At 35.6% G+C, this 9,594-nt stretch overlaps 1 non-coding gene across 1 annotated transcript; it reads left to right on the plus strand.

The window, feature by feature from the left end:
* The first annotated feature begins 3,960 nt into the window (after positions 1–3,960).
* TRNAF-GAA (transfer RNA phenylalanine (anticodon GAA)) lies at positions 3,961–4,033 on the plus strand. Its single transcript has one exon. It is a non-coding gene; the product is annotated as a tRNA-Phe (tRNA).
* Positions 4,034–9,594: the final 5,561 nt, after the last annotated feature.

Below are 9,594 nucleotides of genomic sequence, written 5' to 3' on the forward strand. Positions count from 1 at the left end.
TGCTCCGTTGGATCGAGAGAGGCCTGATTTGGTTATAACCTAAGTATTCCTTGGCCCTGGGGCTATTTTCATCAATGTTAGGCCTATATATAGACCTTAAAACCCTCACTCTCTTTTCCATACGAATTTCCTAACCCTAGCTAAGAAAGAGAGAGAAAGTGAGAGAGAAGTTGGTGAATCATCTTAAGATTCTTTCCTGTTACTCTACATCCTTAAACCATCACTTTTGAATCGTTATTCCGGCGATTCTAAGTTCCTTCTTGGGTAAGTTAATCTAACTCTAATCTGTTTTAGAGCTTAGAAGAGTCTATGTGTTGATGTAGCTCATTTTTATTCTTGCCTTAGGTTATCTAGTCGCCGTTAACGAAGACATATCGTCTGAATCAGTTCAGTGTACTTTTTCTGGTTTAAGGTGCGGACTATATTCGTATAGGTTATGGTTTTCAAGGCTTTCAATATTAGTTAATGGTTTATTCTTGTTGTGGGTGCTATTTCACATGCCAAATGCTATGTTCGTTTTGCGTTCCTGATATGTATGTGTTATATTGAGATTTGTGTATTCTATATATATGTAGGAAGTATCGTATGCGTATAAAATATGAACACGTGCTTGCCATGATTAACTGTCGTGTATTTGTGCTAGTTGTATGTGTGTCAACTCCTTGGCAAAAGGAATTGTCCAAATGTGTGTATTCCAACATACGTCATGTATGTTGAACTATGTAGTCTAAGTGTTTGTAGAAATGTCTGAATGGTCTAAAGTGCAATATATTATCCTATTTGCGGGCGTTGAGAAGCGATTCTCAACACTCCTATTAGTGTGTATGATTTCCTATATGCAAGTCACATTCTTTGTTGTTAACTTCAAGTATTACTTATGTTGAAATCCATGTTAAGTTGATATGTTTCAAATGCCCACATACTGTATGATTTGAATTGTTGTTCCATTACTGTTTTAAGTATTGATATGAATATTTGTCGTAATAGAATGTGTTTGGGACTATGAAATAGTTAAGGAAATCGGTAATCGGTCTTGAGTTTGTGGCTGAGGTTGCTTTCGCCACGAAGGACGTGATTTGACGAACCCGAGTCGTATTAGAGTTGTCGGCAGTGGTTTGGCCACACGGAGTGTTTGCGCACTCTATGTCGTTTAACCCAACGTGCGCTCGTGCTAGTCGAGTTCGTCAAGTAACCCGATTGTCCGAAGTATGTTAACCATGTATGGACGCTATTGCTTGAATCTGGAGTACCAAACTTACCGATGAAATTTCGTTAACCGTTATACCTTGATCCGCTAAGACTCATGAGCTGGGCATGGTGGTATGGGACACCGTAGTCGAGCTGTCGGCTTACGCTGGGGTGACGAGCCTCCCCGTAGTGACCAGTGAGCATACTAGACTCGTGAGCCGATTATGGTGGTATGGGACACTATATTCGTGTTGTCGGCCTAAATTGATTGGTGACGAGCCCTTTGTAGTGACCTCGAGCATACCTTGACACTATAGTAAGGCGACGAGCCTTAGAGTAGTAATGAAGGTATGATAGGTGTGCATTGATTGGTGACGAGCCCTTTGCAACGACCTAAAACCATATGATCGTATGAGATGGCCTAGGACTGACGACCCTAGAATGGATCACTGTGTGGAATTTGATATGAGGAAGGTACCTTAGCTTCCCAATCCTGCTGTATGAAAAGGACTAATAACAATCTGGTAATCATGTTCATGCACCGCATTTGCATGTGCGTGGAAGTCGTTGGGACTGCGGGAGGATGTCATGCGTAACGTAAGATGAAGACGCTGAGGGAGGAAGGCGAGGGCATGCATCATCTATACATACATCCTTGCACTAATAAGAGTAATTAGGACATGTTTGATTGTTTTGCTTTATCATTACTGTTTGATTGAATTGATAACATGTTAACATTTGCTTTATTGTTCCACTGAGTTGATCACTCACTCCCACGTTCTGGGACGGTGTTTAAACACCAACCAGGCCCTGTTGTAGGTTCAGATGATGGCATAGCCTGCGAGGCGGAGCCAGAATGATGAGGCCGCATTTTCTTTTATACAGTTCTTAGGTGGGTTCTTGTGAGCCATGTCTTGATGTGCGGAGAATTCTGGGTTATTGTAATAGATGATGTCATTTAATACTTGTACTTTTAATAGTAACACTTGTAAGTATGACCTGGCATGTATACGTATTTCAGAGACTTGCACATGTACACATATGTTTCTATAAGTCTTCCGCTTGCGTTTCTCACTTATCCCTGAATTATGTTCGCAGTTTGGCTTAATCTATCCCATGTTTTATGTACTCTTACAGACAACATACATTCATCATTAAATATGTTGCATAAGTGATGTTTTGAAACTCGGGAGCTGAGTTATGCTCGACCCCCGAACTTCAGGGCGTGACAACAATGCTCCATAAAATGATCAAATGACGATGACGGCATTTGAAGCTTTCCTGCGAAAGAATCTACGAGCCATACGAAGACTACAAGCAATAATCGACCATTTGACAGAGGGCTTGGGGTAGACTCGTGTTCATAATGAGGAGCATCCTACGATTGGTGATGGAGCTTGTGATTGTTAAGTTTGTGGTGTGATACCAGTGATAAATCACAAACCACCACCTGATATTGGTGAATTTAGCGATAAGGAATTTGATGATATAATTCTCCATAGAGAAGAATGAAAAGTAACAAGACAAGGATGAGATAGAGAATACAAGATGAAGGTTGACCTTCTTAACTTTATAGCCAACTTCACATCAAGAACTTCATCGATTGGCTTCTTAAAGTTGAACAATTCTTAAACTATATGGAGATTCTCGAGGAGAAACGGGTCAAGCTCATGACCTATAAATTGAGAAGTAGAGCCTCTGCTTAGTGGAAATAACTTTAACTTCTACAGCCCAAGCAGATGAAAGCACCCATCTGCACATGGTAGTAAATGAAATAGTTGATTTAGACACGTTTCTTATCAATCGACTATGACCATGTAATATTGTTCTAATAATATCAAAATTATCTGCAAGGTAGCCAATTCATGAGAGACTACACAGAGAAATTCCATCACATGTCCACGACAAATGATTTAGACAAGACTAAGCCACAGTGAGTCAACGGATTCACCGGTAGGTAACATAAGACGATACAAGATCGGATCTAGATGTAACCTAAATGAACGATTAATGAGACAGTCAAATCTACTACCCTAGTAAAGATGCAAAATAAAATGATTATTATTGAACATTCACGCAATGCAATGCAATGTAGTCTCGTGGAAGGATCCTTGGGAGGGGGTCCCCAACCTCCTCTAATCATGAACCCAAATAACATTTTGGGTTTTATAAGAAATAACATTGTATGAAAACCTGCAATCTTCGTACCCTACCAAACCATACTCACAAGATAAATGGGTCAGGTCTTGGTTCTATACATTAAGCCCCAAACATAAAACAAAAAGATCCTTTTTTTAAAACTTAGACCCAACCAAACCCGACCCAATTTTAATAGATTGGGTGATTGGGTGTAGAGCCACATTTCTGCCCAGATCAGGTCAAGGCCCCATGGACCTGACCCATTTGCATCAGTCCTAAGAGCACCAGTGCATTTGGTTTGAGTTTACCATTGTAATATTATAATTAAAAATGTCAAAAGTATTTAAATAATTTAACAAAAATACACTTTGTCAGTCATTGGATATACGTGCTAGTATTGATTAGCTTATTGTTCCAAAGAAATGGATTTGTTTTATTTTTGGTCCACATTCAACTGGCCCACTAGATCATGAGAACTGATCTTTCTTTGGCTAGAGCATCTAAGGTGGGGCCATTTTACTCCTTGGCCATTATAAATAGATGACGCCAATGATCATCAACCGTCCATAGTCCTTCATTATTGTGGTTGATGACCGTATTAAATAAGTAAATAAAATATAATTTGCCATCAATGCGGGGATAGCTCAGTTGGGAGAGCGTCAGACTGAAGATCTGAAGGTCGCGTGTTCGATCCACGCTCACCGCAATTATTTATTAAATTTTGTTTTCTGACACGTGGTCGGGATTGATGAATCCTACACATAGGTTCCTTTTTTATTTTGTCCTTATTTCCATCCAGAATCAATTTTATACATTACTTTTTTATTTTCATTTATAAGATGATCCTAACCATCCAATTTAGTTTTTATTTTCTATTGTTTTTTCTTCTATGAAACAAACAATCCTAACTATATATTCCTTTATCATTTAGATTTTTTATTTACAGCCTAGACTAATCCTGGCCACAAGTTCTTTTATCATCTAGTTTTTATTTACAACTCTCAATTGATCCTAACCATCCAATTTAGTTTTATTTATACCTCACAAACGGTCAATCTTAACCATATGATATTTTTTTAAATCCTATTTTTGTTTGGTATTTATTTACAAGTATCAAACAATTCTAACCAGCTAATCATTTTTTATTTAGTTTTGAGTTATAGCTATACAACCACCTAAACCATCCAATCAATTTTTATTTAGTTTTTAGTTATAGCTATATAACAATCCAAACCACACAATCCTTTTTCATTTTTTATTTTTTTTATGGCTATCCCGATTCCAACCATCCAATCCTTTGTATGTAACCCAATTGAACAAACATGTAATAGTTTTATTTAAACCGATTGATCAATCGATAGCCTTTTTATAGCTTTTTTTTTTTTTAAAACATTATCAAATGGTCCTAACAATCTAATTTGGTTTTTATTTAAATCTATCAAACAACCGATCCTAACCATCCAACCCTTTTCATTTAATTGAACTGATCATTCATCTGACACTTTTTTTAAAAAAAACCAGTCTATCAACCATTCGATATATCCGGTTTAGCTAAAGCAATTGATCATTTGATAGCTATCCATCAAATCAACAATCCAATCCCTTGGTTTTTATTTATATATCAAGCAGTCCAACCTTCCAATCCTTCTTTCAAATTTCAATCATTCCATAAAATATAATTTTATTTGGTTTTATTTATAGCGATGAAATGACCCCATCCTTTCAAATTGTTAAACTACAGACTACACCACAAAAATCATATCATGTTTTTTTCACTACAATGACATGAATATGCAAAATTAATGAGATGAGACATCTAATAGAGATATCTAAAGATCTTAATAGATTACACAAATCTATCTAAATTACTTTCTATGGTAGATATAATCTAACATTATTTAATCCAATTCATCAACCATCCAGTGGTTTTTAATTTATGCCAATTGATCAATTGGTAGTTAACCATCTAATCAATCATCAAATCCTTTTTATTTAATCTAATTGATCAATTAATGGTTAAGCATCCAATTCCTTTTGTTTAATCCAACTGATTAATATTTAAGACTATTAAACTTGATTTTATGTAGTTTTATTTACATCTAATCAAATGATCCTAACCTTCAATCCCTTTTATCTAACTCGATTAATTGATAGTTAACCACTAAATCAACTTACCTTTATTTAGTTTTTATTTACATATATCAAACGACCCAAACCATCCAATCATTTTTTATTTAATACAATTGATTAACTGATAGTTAACCATCCATTTAATCCAATTGATCGATTTATAGTTAACCATCTAATCAAATCAATTAATGATTAAAAGTCCATGCCATCCTAACCATCCAATCCTTTTTTTTATTTAATTCAGTTGATCAATTAATGGTTAACCATCCAATTGATAATATGGTTAAAAGTAAAACTGTAAGTGGTCCATGTTTCAAGGAAATATCATTTTTCTTAAATTCTATTTAGTTTTTAATTATAGCTACCAAACCATCCAACTAATCAATTGAGGATTAAAAGTAAAATAGTAAATGATTGAAGTGAAAATTTAATGGTTGTTATTATTGTCTACTTGTGTAAATTTTTGGCTATGCTCCACCCCAACTAATTTTGGTTTTGCTCTGTCCACAACAGATCCAACGATTTAGATAGGCAATCCAAATCATCCTCGCATGCGGTTCTAAGGGTACGTTTGATTTTCTAATTACAGAGGTAATTCAAGGTAAGTGGGTAATAATTATTTACCCTTATATTCCCAGTTGGATTTCCAAGGTGATGTTGGCCGCCACCTTTCATTTATAGCACTTCTCACATCCCAGAGGATAAAAATATTAAATCTTGGGGCTCACCATGATGCTTGTGTCTTATCCATACCGTCCATCCCTTTAGCCAACTCATTTTATGGCATGAGCCAAAAAATGAGACAAATCCAAAGATCAAGTGGACCACACCACAAGAAACAATGGGAATTGAACTCCTACCATTGAAAGCTTCTTGAGGACCCCATAAGTTTTAAATCAAATTGATATTTTAGTTTCCACTTTATCCATGACTGTGTGATCTTATGAACAGGTTGGATGACAAATAAACATCAATGTGGGCCCAGGGGAGAAAACAACTTTCAAACATTAACGTCTTAATGATCATTGTTTCCTAAGGTGTGGTCCACTTGAGCCTTTTATTTTCCTCATTTTTGGGCCCATGCCTTAAAATGTATTTTTTAAAAGGATGAATGGTGTGGATAACGCACATATATCATGATGGGGCCCACATATTTAAATCAGTAATAACACGGTTTGTATGGACCGATTTTCAAAATGTAATTCCCAGCTAATTTCAAACAGGTGGAGTAAGTAATAATTACTTATTTCCATGTATCTACCGGGGGAAATTAAAAATCAAACAGCCCCTAATGTGCAGTGATCTTGACCACCCAATTAGTGGGTCACATAGTGAACAGAGCGTATCTCCATTTCATAACTATTAAGCAATCCAATCATATTCTTTTTTACATGCTCTATAATTCACCACCATTTTGGAAACAGAGGTGACATTGTGAACAGAGAATCTTTAAACTAATGTTGTTCGAGTAATTCAAATCATCATCATCACCATCTAACCTTAACCCCCAATTAACTGGGTTCACTGCATGAATCTTCTTCCGCCACTCTACTCTATCAAGGGTTATAATTACAGTTAGGCTATGATACATCAAAGTCTTTTCTTACTACCTTTAGTCATGTCCATTTGGGTCTTCACCTTACCTCCCTGGAGCCATTGATTTCAATCAACTCATTCCTTCTAACCACTCCAGTTTTTAATCCATGTTGTACATGATCAAACCATCTCAATCTACTTTCCCTTGCCTTGATACGCACTAGTGTTACTCTTAAGTTTTCTCTAATGCATTCATTTCTAATTCTATCATTTCTTTTTTTGCTGCTCACTCATCTCATCGTCTCCATTTCAACTACACTTATCCTATGAATATGTTATTCCTTGCTCACACAACATTTTTAATAAAGTATGATTAGTCTTATAGCTATTTTATAAATTCTGCCTTTCAATTTCAGTGGTACATAATGGTCACTTCAAAAGCAAATACAGTTTCTTCTACATCACTTGAATTCCATCTGCAACATCTTTATTAATCTATTAACTCTCATAACTTATTGATCCAACATATTAGAAGTGGTTATTCAAGCAATCCTTATAATCTATGTAAATTTTAATGGATGGTTAAAAGTAAAATAGTGAATAGTTTAAATTCAAAGGAGAAAATCAGATAGTTACTGTTGTTGTCTTACTGTAATTTTTAGGTTGTACTTTGTCAATAGTTATATTAACAATTTGGACTTGACTAGATTTCTGTACAACTGCACCATGCTTGAGGTTGGAAAGCCACCACCATTTCTTAGAAGATGCAAAACTAACTAGCTTAGAAGCCTAGCTCTATATTTCATAACCATGACAGTTTTCCTAAGAAGGATAGAACATTACAAATTGCACATTGGAACAACGCCATTCTACAATATGTGACTGGGCTAAATACTAATCTAGACCCTTAAACTGTGGCTCCATTGTCAATGAAGCGTGGAACGAAAATGGCATCAATCAATAGATCTTAAACAACTGAGTCTGCTTGTTTACCATTTTTCAAACTGTTCGCTTGATGGTTCCCAATGGGATGTAGAGGTTTATCTGATTGGCCTGATATTAGCCCCCTATTTTATCAACGATGGAACCGATGACTTTGGATGGTCAGGATTGGCATACTGATGCGTTGGTAGCATTAACTTATAAGTGAACTCCTATGCTATTATCACAAGGATTTTTGTTTTAGATAAAGACTTAACATTCTCTTAGGGCGTGATAGATAATGTATTCACTCCCAAATTTCATACATGCAATAAAGTATTTCAAATTAAACCTTCCAAATTAGGATTGGAAGTTTATTAGGATTGGAAGTTTAGATATATCATAAACAGAGAATTAAAGCTATTTGATCATCTAATTATCGGATTAGTAGACATTTATTGGACAGAAAATAGAAAAAATATTTTCAACAAACAGGTGTCCATGAATGAAAGGTTATGATTGCGTAACCCCTCAAGTTTTGGGACTGCTATGAACTATGACTTAGTAATAGCAAGTTCCATAATTTAGTAGTTCTAATTGAGTAACATCTATAAGCACCTACGTGCAAAGAGTAAATTTCTTCCACACCATGCATTATCTCAACTTTATTTTGAAAGGTAAGCAGCAAATTTTTAATACCAAGACATAAGTCCAAAAAGTTGTTAAGGATACAGAGAAAAGTGAAAGAAAAAGGAAAGAAGAGAAGGGGTGTACGTACGTACACATCAGGTGAGAAAGTAGAAAGAACTTACACTCTCAAGTTAAGAAGAGAACCACATCATGAATTAAATAATAATAATAATAAATAAAAAATAAAAACTCGCACCCCAAATAAAATAAAATAGGAGAGACGTAATGTGTACATCTTGAGCTAAGGAAATAAAGAAACCCACATCTAAGGTAAGGAAAAGGAAATGAGCTACGAACCAACCAGCTAAGGGAGAATAAATAAGCTAAAGCAAGTGGTCTAATTTTAGTGATAATAGAAATATAATTGATGAACTAATAGACTGAATTTGACTGTACCTAATTTGGGGCCCACTTGTATAAATGGGGACCATAAGAGGTGAGACAGATCTTTGGGTCACACTCACACCCCACGCACACCCAAACACTCACACTATAGTGGAATTTTACCACAATGGGTACTTGAACCCATGACTTGGAATTGAAACTCTTGTGGGTAGGCATGAGTAAGGACCCATCTAGGTGTTATCCTAACCATGTGGGGCCCACTTCGTATTTGTTAAATACCTATGTTGTCCATTTATTTTTCCAAGCCCAAACCTTAAGAAGGCCCAAAATTAAAGACTATACCACTAAAAATAGTAATGAATGATTATTAAAAACTTTTGTAGGCCATAAAAGTTTTTAAGCCATAAAAGTTTTGGATCGAGCGTAAATTCATTTATTTTTTTCCCTTCATCCAGATCTTCATCATCAACAAGTTGGATGACAAATAAACATTAAGAAAACCTTAAGATGGGCCTTTCGAATTTTTAACGGTGCGTCACTCAATCACCACTATTTCCAATAGTGTGGTCTACTTGAGATTTGGATCTGCATAACTTTGGGAGCCGTCCTAAAATGGGTTGGAGAAATTGAGGGACGATGTAGATA

This window comes from Magnolia sinica, chromosome 3 (genome assembly GCF_029962835.1).
Source record: "Magnolia sinica isolate HGM2019 chromosome 3, MsV1, whole genome shotgun sequence".
Lineage (NCBI taxonomy): Eukaryota > Viridiplantae > Streptophyta > Magnoliopsida > Magnoliales > Magnoliaceae > Magnolia > Magnolia sinica.